Source organism: Rhamphochromis sp. 'chilingali' (genome assembly GCF_963969265.1).
Source record: "Rhamphochromis sp. 'chilingali' genome assembly, chromosome: 21".
NCBI classification, from domain to species: Eukaryota; Metazoa; Chordata; class Actinopteri; order Cichliformes; family Cichlidae; genus Rhamphochromis; species Rhamphochromis sp. 'chilingali'.
Genome location: NC_137949.1, coordinates 12,867,122 through 12,884,898, shown reverse-complemented (window position 1 = coordinate 12,884,898; position 17,777 = coordinate 12,867,122).

Here is a 17,777-nt window from a genome sequence, read left to right as displayed (position 1 = left end):
GAGAGACAGCGCTCGAACCCACCTGTTCCCTGTGGACGCCCGTCAAGAATTAACAGCTCTTCTGTCTCTCTGAGTTTGACTCATTATTATTCCCCATGATCAAAGTCAGGTTGATGTATTCACACTGAGAACTTTTTTTTAATGAGTCATTCTTTGTGAAGACTTGTTTTGAATGTGATACGCTTCATAGATGAGTAATGACAGGTTGCATGAGTCACTGTGTTTCGTATCAGCTGTTTGATACATCTTAATTGCCTATCACGAACAGTGATGATCTAATGTGCCACAAAGTTACCATTTTTTCTTGCTGTTGGTGTTTTTTAACCATATTTTTCAGTTTCTTTTGCTGCAACAAGTCAAAAAGTAACATTTGTACCAGTGCATACTAGCATTTCTATATAGTCGTATACAGTGGTAGTCAGAAGTTTCCATCCAGGCATGAACATCGTGGTAATTTTGAGCTTTTAATGATTAATTTGAACTGTTCTTTTTCCAGGGTGGAATGATTGAAAAGTACAAATGTTGACTTTAAAATGACATTAAAAAAAAAAACAAAGTTTGAGGGCACAAGTCTGAATTTATTTTGGATTTTCATGTCTGAGTTGTTGTGGTTCCCAAAGGCCTTCACTTCGCAGTAACACCACTTACAGCTGATCAGGGTGAAGACATTCAGTGAGCTCTTTGGAACGACCCGTTCTTTCCTTTGTGCGAGTCTGAGCTGTGTTGGTTTTGAAGCTTTGGTTTCTAATTTCATTGCAGTGCTCAGTTTTAGTTTTGTTTTAGCTCACATTTTGTTTCAGGTAAATTAGGAGTAGCATTTGTAGTAGTTTATTTGTGCCTTCCTCTACTTCATTTCTGTGTTTGTGTCTAGGCTCAGTTTTAGTTTAGTTCTGATTGTAGTGTCCTGCATTTGGTTTCTCTACTCAACTCCACATCATAGCAGGATGCATGCAGGGAACTGTCACCCACTGGATGTTATCAGTCCACTGATAACATTTACAGAATTGTGAGAGCTGTTCACTTGTGGTAGAGAAAAATAACTTTAATGGGCTGCTCGTCTCAACTGGTAATCCTCTGAAATAATAGATTCAATAATGGATTCAATATACTTGTAATTTAAATTAATTTTAAGGTTTTTAAAGGTAACTTGACCCAAACTGTTCCGAAAGTGAAAATATGTCATTTTAATGACCAATTTATTGATTTCAAGGTAAAACAACATCAATTTAGTGGTTTTTACACATCTGCTGATTTTTCTCTGTTTAATATTGGCTGAATAGCTTTCTGTTTTGGACTGATCAGGAGAAGAAAAACAAGGTGACGATATGTCCTAGGATGTCTTTGATCATTAGTCTGAAATGTCAGAGTGTCAGTAAATACTGAGAATAAGAATATTCCAAACTATATAGACAATTAGTTTCTGGTATCATCAGAGAGTTTAAAGATTAGTAAATCATTAATAATGCATCCTTCCTGTGCACTTATTTTTAGATCACCAACTTAATCTCTAAATGAAATATCAACTAGTAATGCTACAACTAAACTTATATTGATTTAAGCTGAAATTGGAAGGTCATTTGCTTTAGGTTTAACTTTTTAAGCTAACATGATAAAGAAGATTGTGTTGGGTGTTTAGAAGCTCCTGAAGTGCTACCCATGAGATTCTTTTGCCAACTGTTTACAGCTGAACTTGTACTTGATCAATACAATGTTTTATTCAGTATTCAGCAACAAAATATAGCAACTTTTTTTGCTTTGGGATTTAAAGCTTTCGTGTTCTCCTCTGAGTTTATTACAAAAGGCAACTTTGCCTGACAAACTTTGCACATGCAGCCCTTCAGTCTGCGATAATAGTGCAGCAGCACACTCCCAAGCATTGTTTTTTGCAATACATCATATGGGGCACAATCGGTCAAACTCGCCGCCGCCACAGAGCCACGCTCTGGGGACTGCCAATTACTGATGCATGAGTTATTTCTAAAGGAGCACTTTGACATAATGCCAAACATGAAAACTTTCCCCTGCTCAGTGGAGTGCGCTCGACACAGAGCCAGTGATGCGTGCCGGGTTAAACTTGTCTCTGTTTATACATTAGATGCGCCGCACACCGGAAGTACAGAGGCTGCTGGCGACATGTGCTCACATACCTGCAGGCATACATAAAGTGGAAGGAATCAGACATCAATGCACACTTATCACTCTAACGCTTGTTATGCCATGTGTAAGCTCAGAAAGAGACCTGCACATTTGACCTTGTTACTCCTTATGTGTGGGCTTACTTCTTATCCAGTTGCCAAACTGCAACATTCAAGATCTCACCTCCTCCACCATTCTTTGCATCATCACCCACCTCTTTAAAAGGGAGAACACATGAGCATGTCAGGATGCTTGTGTTTTACATGTGAACTTCTGAATTAGACATAGGGGTTAAAACGTCTTCAGTGCCACACAGGAATATCAGACAGTAAACGGTAAAACCTGGGAGAAGCCAAAGAAGAAGAGGACCTAACTCTTCTGCTCCCTGATGTAGTTTTACTTCAAGGTAAGGTAGACACGACTGGGTAAGGCAGGGGACCTTTGGTGTGCCCCCTCTCCTCTGTCTCGCTTTTCTTTTGCATCGTCTGCTCCACCGACGCTGCGCTGCCTGATGTGATGTGACATTTATGAAAGGACTTCTGCTTGATGGAGAGAAAGCTTGTAAGGATGTGGGAAAGCAGAGGACGTGTTAGGAAGTAAAGAAGGCGAGATGTTGAATGTATATTAGAGGCAGCCGGGGATGCTAAAAAGACACAGCTGAAAAATAAAAAAATAGATTCTTGAATCTCAAAATCTCCTCCGGCTGCAGCTGCTTGTGTGTTCAAGCCTCCTTGAGTTATTGATGAGCCTGTCAAAGCTGCTCTTCATCAGGTTGTACGAAGCAGAGGTGTGTGTGTGGTGGTGTGTGGAGTCGAATGGAATGGATGGGAAAAGGGAGGATTGGAGGTTCAGCTGGAGGTCTGCTGAGCCAAAAACAGGTTCCCCTGATAATGGTGAGTAATGACCAGAAACAGAAGAGACGGTGACAGAGGAGCGAAAGCCAGACAGAAAACTAGACTTAACGGTGGAGCTCCAGGAGCAGGGAGAATTAAATGAGAAAATAATAATGGAGTTGAGGGATTTGAAAATAACTGAGGGAAAAACTGATATCCTCTAATGTGGTTCATCCCATTTTAATGCCCTGGACATCTCAGCTGTAATGTAATGTCTTTCTGTTCATGCTGTTTATTTTTATGTGTAAACTCATTTTTGCACCAACCAAGCTGAAGACCGTGGACGAAGTCCCTGTGATTTTCTGCTGTCTGAGGTTACAACCGAGCCAAAACGGAGTGTGCAACTCCACCGAAGCTTGCCACAGAAAACTGAGTCATCCCTTCAGCCAGTTGGCTCGTCCTAGATGACCGATTGGGGGGGAGGCAGCAGCCCTGCAATCCGCCTGTCAGATTCAAACATGACCGTGATTATTCCTCCTCAGCACAATCCAATCCTGTGGAGTGGAACTGGGAAATATGTGACCTATTTTGTATGGTTTGGTTTTGTTTTACCCCCCACTTCTCTTCTTTAGCTTGATATTTAGGTCACAAGGGGACAGCGTTTTCCAGGCAGAAGCCAGGAGCTTACTGTCCACTTGTTCCATTGCCGCCGATATGTAATTGAAAACATACAAATGGATTAGCTGGAGAGAGTTCAATGCCAGTGGGTCTACTGCGGCGGCCAGTGCATTCGGACCCTCTAATACCGCAGAGGGGGGTGGGAGAGAGAGAGACACACACAGACAGAGAGAGAGGGATTTAGGTTCTTGATCAGCTGGAACATGGCAGGACTGGTATTAAAATCAACATGCGCTGGAGGAAAACATGCAAACACACATATATAAGATATACCCACTGCTCCAGCCTGCAGTGCACGATACACTGGCTACAGCAGCAACAATGGATGCTCTGCTTCAGTGTGTTTAGATGGAGAACAAAGCTGCTTTCAATACAAAATAGACCAGCAGAGACCAGAAAGTAACCATCCTATTAAAATATCAATAATTACACTATGTAATTAATGATAATTTACTTGTGCTTACCTAAGGAAGAATGTTTTGTTCTCAAAAGTCACCATGAAAACTGAAAATGTTTAGGCTGACTTATTAAAATGCCTTAATTTATCTGCAAATAACCACTAAATGCAACATTTATCCGAAGAACGTTTGAATTCCAAAAACATTTCCTAATCAGCTTAAACTAATTAAGGCAATCAGCAGCCTTTTTTTAAATAATTGCATTTTTTGTTTATTATAGTTAGCTAAAAATGAAGTGAAACGAGATTTTTGCCAATAATGAGAGAAGATAATGGACTGAAGTAAAAATGAATTATATTTATATAACTATACATAAAATGTCCACAGTTTTAGTGTTCATCAGTGTTGCCATATTATACTAATAAAAAAAAAAAGAAAAAAAAAAAGCTTACATTGAAACTATTGAACACTAAACTGAAACTTTATTTTTATTTAACCACAAAGATCCCAATGAGATTGAAAACCTATCTTTCACGGCAAACCTGGCCAAAATAGGCAGCAGCAAGTATCTCACAGTTACAACAACTACACAATTAAACACAGGCAACAACAACAACACACACAAAAACAACTAAAATGAAACTTCAATTAAAATGACAAGAAATCTAACAGTTGCATGTTGTGGAATTAGTCTCAAGAAGCACTTAATAAAATGAATTCTGTCATTTTCCAGTAGTTCTGCAGTCTGTTCCAAGCCAGCGGTGCTACACAGACAAAAGCACTTTTGCAAAGTTCAGTTTGTGGAAATGGAACAGAAAGCAACAGGTAACCTTGCAGATGAAGAGAATAACCACCAGCATGTTTCACTGCAAGCAGGAAACATATCTAGTAAGGCAGCAATCCGAGTATTGCCTTATATATAAAACTGTATAAATGAGAGTTCCTCTGACTGGCCAAAGCAGGCCATCCTCACAGTGGTGCGTCTGAAATTTATAGTCAGTGAGAATAATCCAGCACAGGACACTTAGCTGACACTACTGGACTCATAGGACACTGACACAAACTGGAGACTTAGCTGAAACTAAATTGTGTTTAAAACAAAAATTTAAAGCAAAAGGTTTACAGGCTAACTTCTAGGTGATGACTCCAAACATTCTTGCTATTAACTGGACATATATTCTGTCTGACATTATGGAAAAAATCATTTATAATCCACATTTCCATCTTACTCAATGTGTCATTACTTATCAGGGTCACCTATTTTTTCCCTGTCGGTCACAGACAGTAAAAAGAATGGTCATAGCTACCAGGGATTTGACAGTCACCATTTCGTGTTTTCAAACCGGGAAGTGAACGTGAGGGGAAACTGACAGTGGAACCACACTCTCATTCGCTAACGACATCAGTTATGTTATCAGCCAGCAAACATATCCTGGATTATCCCTCCTTCTTACTTAGACCAAAAACTGCAAACTGGATTTAGTGCTTTATTTAGTTGGACTTGAAGTAAGTGACTGAGCCCATACAGTCATCAGTGAAGCTTTTAGAGAGGTTACGTCGAAGGTGGTTTTCTCATAGACATCTATAGGGTCGAAAGACTTCTTGTATCACATCTATCGCCCTCTAGTGGGCATTTAAAAAATACAAGTAAAAAGTGAAGGTTTCCTCCATCTTTTATACAGAGTGTGATATCAGCCAGCACTCTTCTCAAATCAGATTTTAAGAATAATCTCTACCAAGGGCATCAACACCTTGTAGGTGTTTATCACTCCTGGATTAAGCCACCAAGTAAAAAGGAACATTTTCATAAATGCCTTTGAAATGATGAGTAGTCCGATGATAAGAATCTCAAATAAGCATCTGTATGTTGAACTTTCTCATCTACTGCTTATGAGGCGGACACGGTATTAACCTGTGATGGCATAAGGCTTATTTTAAATGGTTCATTGCTTTGTGTTCTCAGTCTGGGGTGTCAGACTGACAGATGTGTCACACAGATACACACAATCTTAAAGAGCTCCAAAGTGTGCATCAGGAGGTTAGATGGATGGCTGTGTGGCAGGTCACATGCCTGTCTGCACTTTCTGTGTGATTTAGGATGTCGATAAGGCGCCACAAATCTGCAGGATTTTGGTGTTTTAAATAAAAAAGCCACTCTTGTATATACTAGCATAATATATGCATGAAACAGAGTTACAGATAATAATGATGATCCAACTCAAGACTGGATTATTTTTTGAGGAACAGTAAAAAATTCCTTCATTTTAATTTTGCATCCCTCTCTTCCCGATGTTCCTGGTGGCATCTGTTCTGTCTTCACTGACACTGTGGACACGCTCACAAGGTCACTCTCTGCTAATGTGGTGCTCAGAGCACCACAGTTGGCTTGGAGATGGTTGTAAAAGGCACTGACAGCATGACCTTCTCCTTGACTGATGATGGTCAAGGGGGGCATTAGTAGCTTATCTACTGGCTAAGGTATGTACAGCTGTGGTTAAACATGACTGCAGGTGTGTTTTTAGTCACATGTAAAAATAATCAGAATCACGAGTTGTAAAATGTGGGACAAGAAAAGGGGAAAAAATATGGTTCTAAGATTGGGAAAGATGCAGACAGAGAGGAGATGTGGAGAGATGAGAAAGCAGAAGATGTAAGGAGAAAGGGAGTAGAGGAATACAAATGAGAGGCGAGGAGGGGGGCGAAGAGGAGCGAGAATAGTGGAGGGGAAGGAAAGCTAGCTGAGAAGACAAAGAGGAGAGAGAAAAAGAGACTCGGTGAAGCCGCCGTCTCAGAGACTCTGTGACCTAGATTCTCCATCTCTCCCTAGATCCCTCTCTCTCATGAATGTTTGATTACGCCTCCAACAATAGCAGTATTTACACCAAACACTTTTTAAATTACAATTCAGCTCTGGTGGAGGAGGAGAAGAAAAAAAATCAAATCCGTTCGAGGTGGAGGGAGAGGAAAAAGAGAAATTGATTTGAAAATTCTCATTTCAGTCGAGAGGCAAGATTTTTGTCCCTTAAGACCAGACAGTGCTGATTGGTGCCCAGTCAATGCTGTTTCACACATGCTGTAGAAAAAGGATTTGGGAGGCTATTAAATACAACTGATTTAAATTAATCTATCAGTCAGAAAATGAAATATAAAAAAGTTGTAACTTCACAGCCACCTGATCAACCTTGGTTGGTTTAATTACCTGTATTGATTTTCTCTCCTGGACACGCTTTTTATCCCATCTCTCTTTAATCTGCTTGATAAGTGATGATGCACTGGCTCTGGTTTCATTTTCAGAACACCTTTAAGCTAGGGTATAGGCACTGAAAGGCAGAATGGAGTTAAACAACTGCACATTGTCATGGAAGATACATGAAAGGTTCGTTTTACCATGCAGAGGTTGTGATGAACCTCGTTTTTGACAGTTGTAGTCATCTCTGGCTTTGCACGTTTCTCTTATTTGTACAGCAGCTTCTAATCTTACCGCAAAATAAAAAGAGAGAAGCCCATTCAGAAATGCCTTAAAACTGCATTCTATTTAATGGCCACCAGGGGTGATACCTGTGGTTACAAAAAGATTTGCAATCCTATAGAAGTCAATGGAGAAATGGCCGTGTTATAAATTATGGTCTCAGTCACTCCTTTAAAGTCATAGTGAAAACAAAGTTGCAATTAGCTCACTGGCTAACAACTTGTGATTACTGATGCTTCTAAGTGCTTTATTGTCACCATCTAGCAGTAAAGCAGGGATTATATTTCTGCGTTTGTGACTCCAGTATGGTCCACTCTAGTCCACGCGGATGTCTCCTCGCCCCCTTTTTTTTAAATGACCACGTGGAATCATTGGTGGAGAGTTTACATCACGTGTTCCAAGCCAGTGGACTTGAAGAGCGTAAGAACAGCTGAACAGTCATTGGGTCTTACGCTGTCCATGTTCGCAATGAGTATAACCTACGCTTCAGATGTGCAGCTGATGATAAAAGATGGAAGAGCATATAATTAGACACAGGTTTTAAAAACTGATTATGTATGTTTAGCCGTTGTCTTCCTTGCAATGTTTATTTCAAACAAACATGTAAACAATATACAGGTACATTTAGTAATTTTCGGTTGTGAACAAGTCCTCTGCTACGGTCGCTGGGTTTTTTGTTTTTGAAGTTTGGCTTTGAAGTTCGGGTCCTTGTTTTGTCTTTATTTCGTGGTTCTTTTAGGTTATTATCATTCTTGCCTCTTCAGCGTGAGTTTTTTTTTTTTTTTTTTGGTTATTTCTGTCTTCATTTGCTGTTTTTCTTACTAATAGATTGTCCTTACTTAGAGTTTTGTCTTGATTATGTTCAGCTGTGTCTTCTTCTCTTCCTGTGTCCAACCTCTGAACAAGTTTTGGAGGCTGGACACAGGTTGTTTCTCTTAAATATGAGTAACATGGTTAACTGTCACAAATCAGATGTATTTTATTCTGTTCTTTGGCCTGTCTTCACTGACTAGTGTTTTAGAAATGGTCCAAGTTTTTGTTTATTGGCCAAGTTTTTGTTTTTGTTTTTGGCCTAGCTTAGCGCTGTCACAGTCAGCGGATGCAGGCTGCGTGGAGTGGAGAATAGAGGATCCCAATGCAGACAAAACACAGTGTGGAAACAAACTTAATATTTACTCAAAGCGAGCTGTTTATTAGAGGCTGCTTTTAATTTTATAAAACAAGGGGCAAAGGTAAAACTAAACACTAACCTAAACTGGTTGAACTAAGGCTAAACACAAAAACAAAAACCCTGAATGTGAACACGAACACCTGAACGGTGAAGACTTGGCATAAGTACAGATGATTGAACAAGGAAGGAACGAAAACACAGACTAAAAGCACACAGGAGGTGATCAGGGGAAGTGGAAACACATGGGGAAACAGCTGATTAGAATGAACAGTGAACATGGGACACCAGACCTCTTCAAAATAAAACAGGAAACAACGGGACGCATGACTTGAGCAGGACAGGTTAAGACACGCAGACTCAACATGACGAACCGACAAGGGAGACTTAATTATAGGTGGTGATAACACAAAGAAGTATAACTGAGAAACGTAGGAGCTTAAGATGTCTAAATAAACTTAAACATAAACATCAAACTATATTATAGTTCAAAGCGCTGGGTCAAACGGCCCAGGATTGTGACAAGCACCAGCTTGTCGCTAGTGTTGTAAAACCTCCTTTCCATGGATGTCTGAAGACTCTGCATCATTGTAACAGCTCACTGTTTGTTTCCTTTTGGGAACTTTGCACCCAGAGATAGCTAAAGCGTACTCACTGTTTACTAAAAGGGGAGAAAAATAATAATAATTAAAAAGCTGTTAAGGGAAATTCAATCCCAGCTCAGTGACTCACTGCTATATTTATTTCTAATATAAAAATTATTGCTGGGTATGTGCAGAGAGACATGGCTAACAAATTCTGCACCCTCGCAGTCGAGAGTTAATATTAGTCTCTATTTATATGTACTTGCACAGTGAATTCAGAGATGTTCCTTTGGAGATTTATTGCTGTTAAATTTAAGCACTCTTTACTCAAATTGTGATGAAATAAAAATTAAAATGTAAACATTAAAATGTATGAGGTCCTATAGGTTTGATTTTAACAGGGCAGGATTAATGTGTTTGTCAGGCACCCGGCCAGAAAAGGACAAAATAAACCACCTCCACTCACGCATGCATGTCCCTGCTGATGCTTAGAAATAAACCACACAGACCACCTTAAAACTGAGCTTTCAGTGTTTGTCCATCTTCTTCACCAAGGTGTGGCTGCCCCCCGCCTCAGCCGTTTGCTCTGACTCCACCGACTCCACCTCATCCCCTAACCACAGCAAGCCACCTCACAGTGCATCAGCCGTCGCCATGGCCACTGATAAACCTCTGTCAGTGTTGCCATGGTTACCATGCTGGGCAGTTAAGCCCGTCGCTACACGTATGACTGCCATGAGAGAGAGATGGAGGGAAGAGCCATAGACGGCACCAAACAACAAAATGGCGGCAAGATTAAACAGACGATTCTGGGCTAAGCCACATTTATCAGGCCAGACAACAAAGGATGCTGGGAAAGCACAAACACACACATGGCTGGCCTCTCTCCATGTCTCCCTTTTCTTTTTTTCACTTGCTCTCCAGCTTTGTCACACATGCACATATGTGCATGCATGCATAAACATACAAACCTAAGGCACACACACACACACAGCAGCAGCAGTTAATCCCGTTCCAGTAACCAGAGAGAACTGGTTCAGAGTCAGTAATCTCCAAAAAGCCTGGTTTTTGGAAGCTGCATGACATCCGGCTCCAAGTAGAACAATCCAGACAGCCAGCTCGTTCGCCATCGCTGCCCTGTTTTTATTCGATTTGTTCAAAAAGAACGAGATTAATTTTACAGTAGCGCCAACACTTTCTGATGGCGGTACTGAAAAATGCACTTTTACTACATTGGTAGTTTCTCCTATTTAACTTCTTACAGCTGGTGTACCGGGTCCAGGCCTAGAAAAACGTCACCAGTGGAGACTTTTAGGAGAGATATGCACCACTCAAGGAATTCTGAATTTAAAATCTGTGGTTGAAATATAACTACAGCTTTTTGTAAAAACTTTAGATTTGATGGGTAATTCTGTACATGCAGTTTTTCTGTGCTGGTGACCAGTGAAAACCATTTAAGGTTATTTTGATAATGCATGAAAAAATACCCCAAAAGGTTTTTTCTGATTGATCAAAGTGGCAACACTTGCTTCTAGATGAACTGTGCAATCACTACATGACTCGAAATAGCTCTACAGTTATTTAATAGAGCCCCAGTTTAGTGAATATACTTGCTGTTTTTTGCCAGTTTTCAAGTTCTCCTAAATGTCTCTTATCCTTCGAGCCCATTTTGGCCTCACACTTTAATTTTTAATTTGGAGGTTTTTCAGCTGCATGTGTCGAACAGTAGTCTAGAGTTTAACAGGTCAGTTCTGATTTAAAATGCCCTTTGAGATTGAGATCCTCATTTTGGAAACTGCGAGTCGACAGAAATGAATTAAGTCGGTGTTGTGTATGTATTCTAACATTTAAACTGACCCCAAATCATTCCCTTATTAAACTCCTCGTCTCTATTTTTTCTCTATCATGAACCAGTAGCGCCACCCCCACCACCACAGAGGTGGTGGAGGCCTCGTCCCCTCATCACCACAGTCTGGCTCGCTCCATAGACCGAATCATTCTGTCTACCCCCTGCACCACAGTTTCCACGGAAACCGTATGTGTGTGTGTGTGAGTGTGTATGTGTGAGTGTGTGTGTTGCTGCTGGGGGATTGGTTGCTGGGGGCTAGATGCTTTCCAATCAAACCTGTTACTGGGGTGTGCCGACCCCCCTCTATGAAAAACACAGAGACAGAGAGAGTGGAGGAGGGATGGTGCCGCCTGTTGGGGCAGACTGTTATCATGATACAGTGATGTTTGGACGGCGTAGCACACAGCATGCAGGCAGACATCACATCACCTTTACTTATATTGAATATGGATATTTGGCTTTCTGTGTGTGTCTGTGTTTGTTTTGGCCACATCAGCGTGCAGCATTGAACCAGCTTGGATATTATGACACCAGTCAGGACAAAACACAGTTACAGCATTATATTTAAGGGTGTATGAGTATACCAAAATGTAAGACTCCCATGCAGATGAAACCATCACGTTTTTTCCGAGGTTTTGGTTTTGTCTTCTCATGTTTCACATGTTTCTTCTCTTGTTTTGTCTGCTTGGTTTTGTCAGTGTACCAAACCCTGATTTTACAGTGAACTCTTACCCGATCTCCCAAGTTGTGGATTTGAGTCCACACGAATGGTGCAAACCAATTTAAAGTTCTGCTTGTGCAGGTTAAAATAACCTAGCTCAAATTCATTTCTTACTTTCCTTTTTATTTGCTCATGTTCTGCTTTTTTAGGGATCTGCTGTAAGCCCCCTTTCCTTAGTAGAACCTTGTTGAGCCTCCAGTCATCTGTCTTCATGCCCTCAGTTGGATAAGTGGTTAAGAAAACAGATACTATAGAACTGCAGATTAACCTTCAATTCAGTGTGAAGTCTCATATTTGTTGCAGATGTTGCTGAGGCGCTAACGTCTTCCAGGTTGCATGAGAGTTTGCGCTGATTTGAAATTCAGTTGAGTTGTACTTCCACTGTTTATAAGGACTGCTTTCGGCAGTGCGTCTTGTAGCTGCTTTGATTAAACCACCAGGTGTGTTATTGTTTTGCACTGTATTTATGGTTCTCACTTAGTGCTGAAATGTTTGTTCATTTGCAGTCGGCTCTCATGTCACGTTCTTCTGTCATAAACGTCCTGTTTTCAATTCCACACAAATTAAAAAGATACGTTTTCATCTTTTTAGATTAATTAGGCACAGTACCAATTTATTTTCTACTTTATTTTAACACTGAGACCAAATGCAGACCTGCCTAAGGTAGCAGCAAACAATATTAAAAATGCTAAATATTGTAAAATACTGGATCTATAACATGGGGGCCCTCAAGAAAAACGTCCACACGCCTCCTTCACCACATTCCTTATGGTGCTTTTAATTTTAATAATACGTATAAGCACACTTAGGTCTTTCAGGAAGGTAAACCCATGTCCAGCTCCATCAGACCCACCAAAACACTTAAAAGCAATGATCTGGAAGACCATAGCTGGTAATTATTGGGATAGAAAAGGGTAGGAAGGTAAACTGGAAGTTTATCCAGTAACATTTTACAGATGAAAACATCACAGGTGTTTTCTGCAAGTGGTAAAACTCTGTGAAACTGAGGAGGTGAGGATGACCGAGCAAAAAGTTGTGTTGTGTTATTGGTGCTGTATAGTTTAACAGCCCAACTGTGTCTCAGGATGATGAAGATTCTCTGTGAGCCAGAAGGACTGTGCTGCACTGCGACTCGGTTCTCTACCTGTCCCTGTTGTCAAAGACGCACAGAACTGCGACAGAGTGACGGACGGACCCTGCAGGACGCCATGCTTCACGGGCCAGCTGGAGACAAGCTGCTCCAAACTGTGCAGGTTGAAGTATTGTGGTTTTCTAGTTTGGCTGCAGGTGGAGGAGAGAAGTCATGCTGGGAAAACTACTGCACCTGAACAAACCCAATGAGTGCTTTGTTCTGATTTGACAGCCATGTCATTCCTAACTGTAACTCATTATTTAGTCTGACAAGCATGTCACTGTAACCAGTCATTAACCAGCTGAATAAAAACAGTGATTTAAGCCGAGATGTTATTTGTATAGACTAAACCACAAACTGAGTTATGTACTGGGCTTGTTCAAGATCCTGCATTAGTGTGGTTGCATTTTAATTAGAAAATTTTCAATGAAGGCTGGAGGTTACTTTACTCAATATTTTTAAGACAACTTTACTGAAAACTGATAAGAAGTAATAACTTTACACCAACTCCAGGACTCAAGCGTCGATGTACTTGATCCAACACAGCTGATTCAAATGGCTAAATTACCTCCTCAACGTGTGTTGAAGTTCTCCAGAGGTCTGGTAAAGAACTAATCATTTGATTCAGGTGTGCTGACCCAGGGTGATATCTTAAACCTGCAGGACACAAATAACACTAATATAGGTGGGACAGGCCATCACAAACAAAGAAGAAAGTAAAAAAAAAAAAAAAAAAGGCAAAGAAAAGCAAAGGAAATCGCAAACAATTCAGAAATCAAGGATGCAATTGAGACCATGACACATACCTTGAGTAGATGTAACCATTTTCTCTTTATTTTAGATGAAATGCTAACCAAGTATGGTGGATGATATAAAAGACTATTTTAACCTGATAACAACCCGTTAACCTGGATTAGTTAATCCACATCCGTGGTGGGATCCAGGATCTCATGCACCCTGACAAAAGGTGCTTCGTTCCCAAAAGTCAGATCAGATATTAAACAAATCCACAGCAACCATTTGGTGTCAGGTTTTCAGCTTTCTGCACTCTCTAAACAAGCAGCACCTTCCTCTAATCCAAACAGACTATTTCCAGAAGTCAGAACGCTCCTGAAATTATTTCCTGATGTGTTCTGCATGTGAGACCGGACAACGGCAAACTCATTGTCCTGATGTTTTCTGGAGTTCTGTTCCAAATTATTATTTTTTCCACAGTTTGTGTTTAATGGCACATTTTTCTCAATGTGTAATAAGATAAACTTGGGAAAAACAAAAAGGCTTCCAACCAGATGAAAGTAACTGATCCCCGCATGCGTTTTGTCTTTTCATATTAGCCTGCTTGATCCATACTCACTGTTGCCATCAGATTTAGTAAATTGGTGAATTAATTGCTAACTAACCAAAGATATTAGTTTGATGCTGTCATCATGAGGTCTTTCCAATCCATTTGAGACTGTAGAGTCTTTAATTTTCCAATCACCAGAGTGTCTTTAAGACTAAGAGGTCTGAATTGAGTTGCTCTGGTCTAACTTTGCTCCTGTGGTCCAACTACAAAGACCGTCTGTTTGAATCTATCGATGTGGGTGCCTGTCTCGTTTTTCGTGTCCTTCTTTCTTCTTTATCTGATCCACTTTTGCTTACTATACTAGGAGTTCTGCAGCCATCAATCTCTGCCGCTCTCTGTTTCTGTCTTTGTCCCTCATTCTCTTCTTTGTCTCTCAAGTGCTGTCTCTCCCAGGCCTGCTGCCTTTAGATACCCTATATCTTCTCTTAATCTACTTCTGAATTACAGCATAGCCAGCATCCCAAAGGAGTGTTTTAGACTGCTTGCAGAGGAGAATGGGATAAAGAGAGAAACTGAGAGAATGAGTATCAGATAAAGGGAGGAGATGCCATTTGCAACAAAATATTTCTTAATGGGATGATTTATGTCGTACAGGAGAACAAAAAGACTATTGATTCTCCAGTTCAGTGGAGGAAAGCACACGGAATTATTAAACGACCCAAGAGCGAGAGAAGAAGAACGACAGAGGCGGGTAAATGAAATAACAGAACCGACTTTCCATTCATTCCCTTTAGAGAAGCAGCCATTGTCAAACTGATGGATGCATGATACGCAACAAATGACTTACAGAGATGACGCACTGTAGGTAATTGCATTGTTTTTAGGCATGCAGTTTGTTCACGCCGTCATAATGAGACACCCAGCGCCATCTCTCACTCTCCTGACATTCAGGAAAATTCTGTTGCTAGGAGCCACCGCAGGAGGATGGTGGGAGGTACGTGTCGTAGTGATGGTCTGACGTATCTCTGTAGCACCAAGACTTGCTATCACAGCCTGAAACATGTCTATATTTATAATACTCACCCTGGCACTCCTCTGAGTGATGATAGAATCAACAACTACTCACTGGATCGTCGTAGTAAAAACTGAGTCCAGCCCGTCCAACAGCTACTTACAGCCCAGCAGTAGCGCTTGAAATGCTTTAACAGCGAAATCTTTTTGCAGTCTCAGTGTAATGCATACAGTATACGTCTCAGAGTGGACTTTTCCCTCCAGCCCTGGGGTCAGGTGTAAAATATTCACTATGCGTGAGTCACAGTGTGTTAAACAGACACAACACTTGTTGTAGCAGGGCGCCCACGCAGATGACTGCAGCTATGGATAGCCTCAAATATTCGACAAAGTGAGAGCGGCGATAACTACAGCAGGTTTGTCACAGTGGAAGTGGCAGCGCTGATCGGCGTCAATCAAAAATGTCCCAGCGTGGCAGCAGAAGTGATCGCTGCAACCCTCAGAGAGTTGCAAAGTGTCACTATTGCTTTTCATTGTGTACTGCTGTGCCACCAAACAGATCTGATCCCGGGTGTTAACAGCACCCATCACGCTCTGCCTCACCTTTGCTTCTAAGTTGTGTCTTCTATGATTGGTCATTGTGCACGATGACCAGCTGGGCCATATGGCCCTGTGCTCTGGGCCAGGGAGTCAAGGAACAGCAAATTAATTCTACGTACTGAAGGATTAAACTGCTCAGGCTCCAAAGCCAGCGAAACTGTGTCGCTGTGTGACAGTTTCACAGGCGCACACAGCTGCCTCTGCACTACAAACACATGGACACTTCAGATACTGTGCGTACTGTACACGCAAGCAAATGCACAAATCGTTATTAAGGAAATAGATTATTGTCATCTCATTATGTTTAAAATGGTTTTGAATTTGCCACAAATAAAAACACGATTTAAACTGCTACCAATAAGTTTACAGTTACTCTGTCAAGTATGTTGATCAACTGCTGCTAAACAAAAGTGTCTCTATTAGCAACGGAAACCAGTGACTTCAGTTTTTGGCTGCAGGTTCTGGAGAAGACGAGACAAAAACCTGTTTGTACACAATATACGTGACTTACGTCATCAGAGCAGCTTCATCCTCAGGCAGTGTACACAGCAAGAGTGAAACCAGAGGTGTCTGTAAACAAAAAGGGAGGCCATGAGTGTTCACAAGAGGATCCAGTAATTGCCCTGGCTGCAGGCTTCACAATCACTCTTCTGATGGAATTAGGAGATCAAATAATGGGTTTAATATACACCAGGGACACAGTTCAACAGATTTATTGACAACAGAGGTTTTTGTACAGGAATGAATGTAAACAAACTGAACTCTTGCAGGAGACGTCCAAGCTCAGAGGTCAGTGTTTCTGAAAGAGAGAAGAGGTTGAGTGTAATGGTTGGATGACAAAAAAAAAGTCTCAAAGATGTGGGATAGTTTACTTGGAGCAGGAGACGATGGAGCTTGGATCACTGGTTTGTTCTCCAAAAGAAGTCTGAAAGTTAAAGGAGGATGGGCAGACAGGCAGGGCGAAGTGGTACATCTCCTTGAAAGAATCCTCAGCAATAAAGATTGAGAAGAAGCAACTGTCTAGCAGAAAGGTGCTAGAACATGCACAGGAGCATAGTGATAAGCAGTGTTGGTCAAGTTACTTGAAAAAAGTAATCAGTAACTAATTACTGATTACTCCCCCCAAAAAGTAATCCCGTTACTTTACTGATTACTTATTTTCAAAAGTAATTAATTACTTAGTTACTTAGTTACTTAGTTACTTTTTAAAAACACGATTTACAACCTGAAGAGGTGATAAAGTGATAGATCTTTCAGCCCAATTCTACTTTTTCTACATAATCCATCATACAAAATGTAATCAAATGGAAAAGTCTCTTTTTTAACTTGTTTTATCAGTTTTAATGTTTTAACTTTATGCATCAAGCAAAACATTTAATTATATGCAACATTCTCTGACTTGAATAAATTAGTTTAACATTTAAACCTATTTTCTACACATTCCAGCACATAAAATAAAATATTTTTTGTGTTTTCACTCACTCTTTCAAACAGATGCAAGTAAAACACAGCAGAAAATAAATAAAGTCAAAGACTCAGCGGTCCTTTTGCTCTATTTTCACCTGTAAAGCAGGAGCAGGGTAGGCGGAGGGTTACCCTGGTGTAGGTGTGCTGCGGTCAGTTGAAGAATCCGCGCGAGTGTCTCTGTGAGTTTCCCATCACGTCGTAGCTACTCGGTGCTTGCTCGGAAGTTTAGGGGTTTTTTTCGCTGTAAAAAGACGTTTTCTTCCCACGCACGATGGACGCTAATGTTTTTGTCACTTTTTATGGAATCAAACTCAAAGTAAGGTCAGTACTTCCACACTTTAAACGCTGCACGCTCATACTCTCTCCCGCACTCGATATATTATCCATTGTTGATCTGCACACAGCTGCTGTCACCAACGTCGCACTTGCTTACGTCACTGTCATGA